The 9,101-nt window shown below is 43.1% G+C and overlaps 1 pseudogene; it reads left to right on the plus strand.

The window, feature by feature from the left end:
* The first annotated feature begins 3,292 nt into the window (after window positions 1–3,292).
* LOC110299379 lies at window positions 3,293–4,284 on the plus strand (annotated as a pseudogene).
* Window positions 4,285–9,101: the final 4,817 nt, after the last annotated feature.

Raw genomic sequence — 9,101 nt, forward strand, 5'->3', positions numbered from 1 at the left:
TTTAGTTGCAGTCTCCCTGTGAAACAAAATAAGCAAATCACATACTTCCAACATACAATGGCACAAAATATGCATTGCCCTTTCCAAAAGAGACATATGTAGCAGTGATGAAGAAATACTGGGACAAAGCAGGACAAATTCTAAATCCTGTAGCTCCATGAGATGTCTCTGCCCTTCTGGCTTTACTGACAGCCACTTTTCTGTTTTGGGCTGGATCTACTCGTCTACGGCTCTCCTTGGCAGAAATGGCTCTGGCACCGCCAATATCCTGGAGTCTCCAAACAATTCAAGCTTCACTTTCACAGCTCCACAAAGGGCCTCTCTGGACCTCTATGCAGAAACTTCCTTGCCACACAGCTGGCCTCAAGCTTTCTTTAACTAAAGAGGAAGAACCCCTAACTCCTTCTATACCCTCATAATTCTGAAGCCAGGACCTCTTGGTTTATGCTGCTAAATTCTCTTGCCTGCTAGGTATGCAGAATGATTCCCCTCTTTGAGTTATATTTGCACTACCTTTGATTCGTTGATTCTTTCCTCTGCTGCATAAGCTTCCCTTTCTCAAGTTGCAGATTAGTTGAGTTGGATCTTGTCTTGAGGGCACCACTCTGCTTTATTCCATTTAGCATCAGGTTTCTCTTCCCCAACACAAGCCTTGATTCCAATATTAAATTTCCTGGTGCTCTTTTCTTCCTCAAACTATACATTCTGTACCTCTTTTTATCCACATGCTCCTTTTCATTGCAGACCTACATAAGAGTGATCACTAATATCCATACAAAATAGTAAACATTAGACTGCCCTGAAATCTTCTCTACCAAAGAAATTAATCCCAACTTCTTCAATTTAGCCTCAGGCAGATTCTTATGACAGGTGAAAAGCAGCCACATTCTCTACCAAAATATCCTAAGAATGGTCTCTAGCCTAGTTGCTATCTGTTACCTCTGAAATCTCTAAAGTCACAGAGCACTCAGTCCTACTGTCTTTTATACGTGGTAGACTGGCCCATTAAGCCCTACTTATGCCCTATAACTGCTTTTCTAGTCTTCCATATTCCTCCCAAAATTAGCATGGTCAGACCTGTCACAGTAATACACCATTTTGTTATAGAAATTTCTAATCTCAATCCAGTGTTTCTAACCTGCCTTTGACCATTGATCCCCAGATAAAAGACACACACAACCTTTATATTTACAATAAGCATTAATCAACACTAGATCTAGGAATGTATCTAACTTCTATGCTATTAAAATCTATTTCCTATCAATAATCCCAAGTTATTACTTACTGTGTTTTATCTGGGCTGCTTTTTACTCCAATTAGCCATGTTTTCTTGACTCCTAACCTATAGTGGGTTTCTTATTTCTCCTCACCTTCTTCTCTCTCTTGTGGTTTTCCTCCAACCCCCTAGGCCCAGGAACCCTAAAACACACCTCTTCTGCTCAGCTATTGTCTGTCGGCATCTTTATTCACCAATTAGAAATAACTTGAGTTTGAGGTCACATAGCATCACTTGGGTCTTCATGCAGACTTTCTTGTCTCTGGGGCAACCACGTCATGAGGAACCAGGAATTAGCATTAAAATACAAGCAGCATAAGGCCAACCCACTATACCATTCCCTGGTCCCAACTTCTGTATTAATTACTTTTCTATTGCTGTGGATTAACAGTAATAGAAGGAAAGATACTTATAAAAGAAAACATCCAGACAGATTGTTAGCACATGGCTTTGATCCTAGCACTGGATAGGAAGAGGGATGAAGGCAGGTGGATTTCTATGAGTTCAAAGCCACTCTGATGTACATTATGAGTCCCAAGACAGCCAGAGCTACATAGTAAGACAATGTCAATAGATAGATAGATAGATAGATAGATAGATAGATAGATAGATAGATAGATGAAAACTTCTAACTGGGGCCATACTTAGAGTTTTAGAAGATAAGTTTATAAACATCATGGCAGGGAGCACGGCAGCAAGCAGGCAAGCAGGGCAATCGAACTGTAGTTGAGAGCTTGTATCTCATCCACAATCACAAGGCAAAAAGAGACCACACTAACTGGAAATGGCATGGGCTTTTGACACCTCAAAGCCCATCCCTAGTGACAAACTTTTCCAGAATTTCACACTTCCTCCAACAAGGCTGTACCTCCTAATTCTTCCCAAACAGTTCCACCAACTGCAGACCAAGTGTTCAAGTACAGTGACTATAGGAATCACTCTCATGCAAACCTTTACGCCTCCTGAGAATCCCCATGTATTTGACAATTTGATAAACACAATACTATTCAAACAAATGTGCTTTGTCTTGAATAGTATCATAGAGCTAACATTAAGTAAAGTACTGATTTTCAGTGTTAACTTGCTCATATTTAGGTATTAAACATATTGTTTCCACTAGTGGGGCATTAGTACCATGAAGCAGGAACTGCCCTGGATGTAAGTCCTGAAGCACTGGCTTCTGTTTTCCTAATCCATCCATTGACTGTCTCATTTATTTATTGTTCACCCAAGAGCAATGAATCAGGCTTATATTTTAAATGTCTGCAGTGTGGCTGCTATGAGGGATAGAGGTAGGTTTGTAAAAGGCATAATACCATGCCAAAGATTATCACAGTTGCAGAATAGTCACAAAAGTAACAAAACCCAGTACATTTGCACAAGAACTGGGCCTTGGGAAATCATATCCCAAATATGTCACTTTTACAGGCTTTTTTTTTTCTTTTTTTAGTTAAAACCACAACTGTCTCAGACTCAGTGTCTCTCTGGGTTTTATCCAAATCCTGCCTCCTATCTCTGTTTCCCTCCTATTTTAGTGACTATCCCATAATAATTTGCTTAATTTGGGATTTACTTACAGTTTCTGAGGGTTAATCTAATGATAATCATGATGGGTAATATGGCAGGAACAGACAGGCAGGCATAGTGTTGAAGAAGTAACTGAGAGCTCACATCTGATAGGCAAATTACAGACAGAGAGCAGGCGATAAAGACTGGGCTTGGTGTGGACTTTTGAAACCTCAAAGCTGACCACCCTCCAACACATCTCAGAGACTTCCTCCAACAAGACTACACCTTCCAGTTCTTTCCCCACTGAGCATCCCACACCAAGCATTCAAACATATGAGTCTAGGAGGATTACTCTCATTCTACTCATGACACTCCTGAAACACAGAAAAGGACTTTAAAAGATTGTTTTAAACTGGGGCGGCGTGCATGTGCCGGGAGGGCCGGCCCCAGGCTCTACACTAGGTAAGAGCCTTCCCCTCCCACCGAGGACCTGGCAAGATCAGGATTTCAGATGCATGGCAGATTTCCGCTGACTGCTGGAACTGGAGATCACTCCACATGGATTCCCCAAGTCAGCATGGCAGCCACACTTCGCTAGTGGTGATTCAGCCACCGGCTGTGGAAGGCCGACAGAGGTTAGACTATGACAAGGACACTCAGCCTGCTACGATTCTGTCCCTAGACCAGATCAAAGCCATCAGAGGCAGCAATGAATAAACAGAGGGACTTTCGGTAGCAAGAAGACCTGCTCCTCGCACTGCACCAAGACCCGAAAAGCAGGAAAGGACTCATGAAATCATACCAGCCAATGTGAATAGCAGCTACGAGCACCGACCTGCCAGCCACCCGAGCAACGCCAGGGGCTCAGTGCTGAGCAGGTCCACCAGCACCGGAAGCGCGGCCAGCTCAGGGAGCAGCAGCAGTGTGTCTTCTGAGCAGGGCCTATTAGGACGGTCTCCGCCCACCTGGCCCATCCCAGGTCATAGGTCAGATCCGGTCATCCGGACCCAGCCCAAGCAGCTGCTGGTGGAAGTCTTGAAGGCCTCCTTAAAAGAGGACCCCACCCAGCACAAGTTCATCTGCGAACTGTGTGGCAAGTGCAAATGTGGAGAGTGTACGGCCCCCGGGCCCTGCCCTCCTGTCTGGCCTGTGATCGGCAGTGCCTCTGCTCCACGGAGAGCATGGTGGAATATGGGACCTGCATGTGCCTGGTCAAGGGCATTTTCTACCACTGCTCCAGTGATGATGATGGAGGTTCTTACTCGGATAACTCATGCTCCTGTTCACAGTCCCACTGCTGCTCCAGATACCTGTGCATGGGAGCCCTGTCTTTGTGCCTACCCTGCTTGCTCTGCTACCTTCCCGCCAAGGGCTGCCTGAAGCTGTGCAGGGGCTCTTACGACTGGACCCACCGCCCTGGCTGCAGGTGTAGAAACTCCAACACTGTCTATTGTAAGCTGGAGAGCTGCCCCTCAAGGGCTCAGGGGAAGCTGTCATGACTTCTGGAGGTGGATTGGACCTCCGTGGAATGTCTAGCTTCCAAACTTTGGCTGTTGGTATTAGAGGCAGATTTTCTTCTCGAGTCTCTCCTGTCTTGGATGGGCCTCAATAGGAGTGGACTGTGAAACTGCACCCAGCTTGTTCTCATTCCACCTCGAGTGTTCTGGGAGCTGCGAGGGCCTGTGTGCTGCATCCACTCTCCAGCTGCTTCCGTGAAGATATATGCATGCCCAGACTTGGCCAAGAGTTGTTTGGGGTCTGGTACCGTGGGATCATGGACTTAGTTTGGTTTATAAAAAAGTAACCATGTAAGTGCTTAAATAAGCTATATATTAATCTGCCTCTGATGAGATCTATCTTAGCGTCCTTCTCCTAGCCGGATGGGAGGAGCTACTCCTTAGAACACGGTTTTCCCTGCCTTCTCCTTACAGCCCTCTGAAACCTCTCCACAATGCATTGCCAGTGGGTCTTCCGCGCACACACCTTTGGCATAGCTCTGTGCAGTGTTGGTCTTCCCATCAGAGACGATGTTGGCAACCCTTTTCCTCCTCCAGCGCCCAGTATCTGTGAAGGACTTCCCTTCACGCCCCCACTTCACTGAGGACACTTGGTAACTGTAGTTGAAATTCCTGTCTGATTTGCCCCCAGTGTCTCAGAGCTACAGCTCCCTAAGGTGCCTTTGGCTCCTGGTTGGCCTTTTGACTCTTAACAGCTGAGTATTTCCAACCCTTTCTGTGTTTTCATTGCCTTAACCACAAATTGTGGTGCTTTTTTGTATATTTTATGTATATTTTTTGTATATTTTATGTATAAATCACAGAGTTGAATCCTGGCTATTTTTAAGACAAAGGTCTGTTAAACTTTTTTTTATTGTAAAGAATATTTATTATGCGAATCTCTATTATTTTATGATATTTATTGCAAAAGACTGTTGAAATGTACTCATGTCTGAATGTAACATATCACTACTTCAAGAAAAGCAAGGTGACTCGAGGAAAGTATATAAAGAACATCTATGTTAACTACAATGCAGAAAATATATTAATTAATGAAACCGGAAAAGAAAGATTGTTTTAAACTTATTTTGTGAGTGCTCTCTCTCTCTCTCTCTNTCTCTCTCTCTCTCTCTCTCTCTCTGTGTGTGTGTGTGTGTGTGTGTGTGTGTGTGTGTAGATACACCATGGGATAGGTTGCTAGAGTCAGTTCTCTACTTTTCCATTGCAGGTCCTTGGGATTGAACTCAGGTTGTCAGGCTTGGGGTGTGCATCTTTTCCTGTCTGAGCCATCTTGCCAGTTCAAGGAAGAGACAAGTTTCTTTTTGAAACTGAAGACTAGCTCCCCTAGAAGATTAGCTCACAGGATAAACAGCATCCCTCAGAAAGCCCAGACAAATGTTGACCTAAGCTACCCCCACCCTGAAGCTTTATGTATCTCCCAAAAATACTTTCTCTTTTTTTGTTTGAAGCCTCACTGTCACCCATCTCCTATGAGGGTGCAATTTCTAAACTCTGCTGGGATGTTGGGAGAGTGAGGGCCTCATAACCCACTACAGCTCTAACACTCCAGCTGAAAACTGAGCCTCCAGAGGTGAGAAAGAAGGTTTCTTGGCCCCCAAAGAGAAATCTATGGGAAGTCAGAGGCATCCCTGAGTCAATCATAAGGAGTGGAAGACTGGGTCCCAGAGGACACTTTATAGAGAGATATCTGGAATGTAGTAAGGAGCAGTGAAAGTTAAAAAAAAAAAAAAATCATGAGAGGACAGGAAAGAACTCAGCTGAAGATAAACCAAGGCAGCACCTGAGGTGTGGCAATCACATCCAAGGTGCTAGGCAGAGGAAGTTGGGGGGGCAGGGGCAGGAAGCCAACAGCAAAAGTGCAGGCTGCTTCCTAGAGTGGGAGTGTCAGGTGTACTTTTCAACTGTTGTTCTAGGCTTGAGAAGCTCAGTTCAGTACTCCTGACATTTTGGGTAAGATAATTTTTGTGAGGGCCACCTTGAAAATTGTAGGGTACCTAACAATTTCTCGATTTCACCCACAAGATTCCAGTAGTTAGAAAACACCAAGTCTCTCCTAAAGGGAAAAACCAGTACCCACTCAAAAATCATTCAAGATTTTCTGAGTTCAGGTGAAATTGGTCAAAGACTGGGAAAGAGTCTGTGGAAGCCTCATGGGCAGAGTCTGTGTCAGGGTGAGATAGAAGTACCACCTGGAAGAATGTCTGAGACTAAATAACATGAAAGTGGGAGTGAGCAAGAGCCTACAATGCCAAGACATGATGGCTGATAAGTCATGTTAAAGACAAGCTGGAGTCACTGAGCAACAAGGGGAAGTTCCACTGGCAAATGCTCCATTATAAGTGTTTTTCAGTAAGGATGTAAGCATTTACTATGAGATTTCTTAACATGAAGCAGGAAAGATATTTTGTGTTTAGTCATAAAAACTTCAACCTAAAGGGAAAGAGTTTGCTGAGATTCACTGTCAGAGATTTCAGTCCGGGCTCACTTGACCCATTTAGCCTATGGTACAGTGGCAATCATGGCTGAAACATTTGAGTAGAGGAAACTGCTCAGTTCATCAGACAGCAAAGAGACAGACAGAGGGCTTCACAGACCCAATATCTCCTTCAAAGGCATGTCCTACATCCTCACCTCAGTAGGTCTATCTTTTATACATTTCACTAATTGACAGCAGGACTCAGAAACTGATAATCATGCCTATAATTCATGGATATTCAGAGATATTTAAGATCCAAACTGTAATAAACCAATAAAAGCTAAATGCTTCTTTCTGGATATCACTCCTTTACAGGCAGTCAGTGAAGCTCTGACCTTACCTTGAGCCTCCTAGGGAAATGTTTTGGAAGAATCAACTGAGTAAGAAAGTAGGGATGTGGACTCAGATAGCAAGGGAGCACAGGAGACTCACAAGAAATTAAAGTCAGAGGTCACAGAGAACAAGAGAGGCAGCTATCAGTGGAGTATCTAGAATAAATGTGGCCAACAGTCTGAGTGGGTAGGAAGATACAGGGAAGAGGAACTGGTGAGAAGGGTGGAGGAAGAGCAGGAAGAGGCCAACACATCCCAGCACCAAAGACATTTAAACTGCCTTGGGAATCAGATGCCTTTCTGTGTCAGCTATTGTCAGAACTGGTCTGTTTATCTTTCTATGTGACATGAAAATCTGTACTATCAGCTTCAATGTTCTTGACAATTCCATTATCATTCTTCCACACGAAAGTGACAAGCCCCAGCATCACTTCAGCTAACCCCTTTTTATCCTTTGATAGCTAATGTAAATATAGATATTGATGTAGCAATATAGTTTCCCAGAATTCCAAAGTCAGTCAGTTCTTGTGGGTTGCCAAGGCTGCTCTCTATCCCCTTTGCCAATGTTTTCATTATATCAAATCTAAGTTATATTTCTGTCTTTCCAAAATCCCATTTTAATCATTCCATTCCCTTACTCAGCAGCCATCTGTGAGTGTCATGAAAGCTCATCCTCAAATTTGCCCACCTTACCTTGTGATTTGATGCCCTCTTCTATGAGGCCTCACCTACAAATTTCCACAATAAACTTGTGATCCAACACCAGCTCAAATCCTGGATGTTCTACTCTCATTGTATTTTCTCATGCTGCTTTTCCTGCTTGGAGGGGCACTGCTCCATCACCTGCCTGCCATCACCATCACTTCCTTCAGGCATGATCCCCTTCTTCCCAGGGTCTCAGCTACCTATGGCTTCTTTTTATCTCTACATCACAGTACATTATTATCTATATGTTTACTGTATCCTCCCCAAGTGGCTGTGGATATCCGAGGGATTGCATCAGTAAAGATCTGCATGTGGCCAATGCTTTTGTAAATGCAAGCTGAGAATGAAGTAAAAACCAACAAAGAAGCAATTTCAGTAGCATCCTGCTGTCTGATTTTTTTTTTTTACTATTATGGGAAAATGGACACCAAGAGACACAAGTGCTAGTTGGAAATTATCCACTTTAATTAAAGAAAGATAGGGATGAGAACTTAAGGGAAGAGAGAGAATGAAAGAAGCTCTGGCTTTGTCTATTGTATGAAAACTTGCTCTGAAAATGAGAAGACAGCAGGTAAAAACAAACAAACACCATTTAAAATTTTGCTGATATTTCCAGAACTCACAGACAGAAGTTACAATATTATATAAAAATTGAATGATTGAATAAATAATAAATTTGGAAACTAGAGTGACAGTAGTTTGACAGTTAAAAGCACTTGCTATTCTTTCAGAGGACTTGAGTTCAGTTCCAAGCACCTACACAGCAGCTCAAAACAAACTGTAACTTAAATTCTAGAGAATCTGACACACTCTCTTTGTCTTTCCAGCCACCAAGTACATGTTTGTACACATACATAAAAGCAAGCAAACACTCATAAAAATAAAATCAAGTGACTATTTTAAAAATGTTAACTTGTCTGTTTTCAAAGTTGATTTTATTATGAAATAATTGCTATGATAATTTCTGTTAATGTTATGAATACATTCCAAAACCCCTGGTGGATGACTAAAACTGTGAATGATACTGCAATATGTGTCCTGGTTAACTTTAACTGTCAACTTGGTATACTCTAGAGTAGTCTGAGAAGAGACCCTCAAACAAGAAATTGCCTCCGGGCAGTGGTGGCACATGCCTTTAATCCCAGCACTTAGGAGGCAGAGGCAGGCAGATTTCTGAGTTCGAGGCAAGCCTGGTCTACAGAGTGAGTTCCAGGACAGCCAGGGATACACAGAGAAACTGTGTCTCGAAAAAGAAAATTTAAAAAAAAGAAAAGAAGAGAAGAGGG

The sequence above is a fragment of the Mus caroli genome, chromosome 7, assembly GCF_900094665.2.
Source record: "Mus caroli chromosome 7, CAROLI_EIJ_v1.1, whole genome shotgun sequence".
In the NCBI taxonomy this organism is placed as follows: domain Eukaryota; kingdom Metazoa; phylum Chordata; class Mammalia; order Rodentia; family Muridae; genus Mus; species Mus caroli.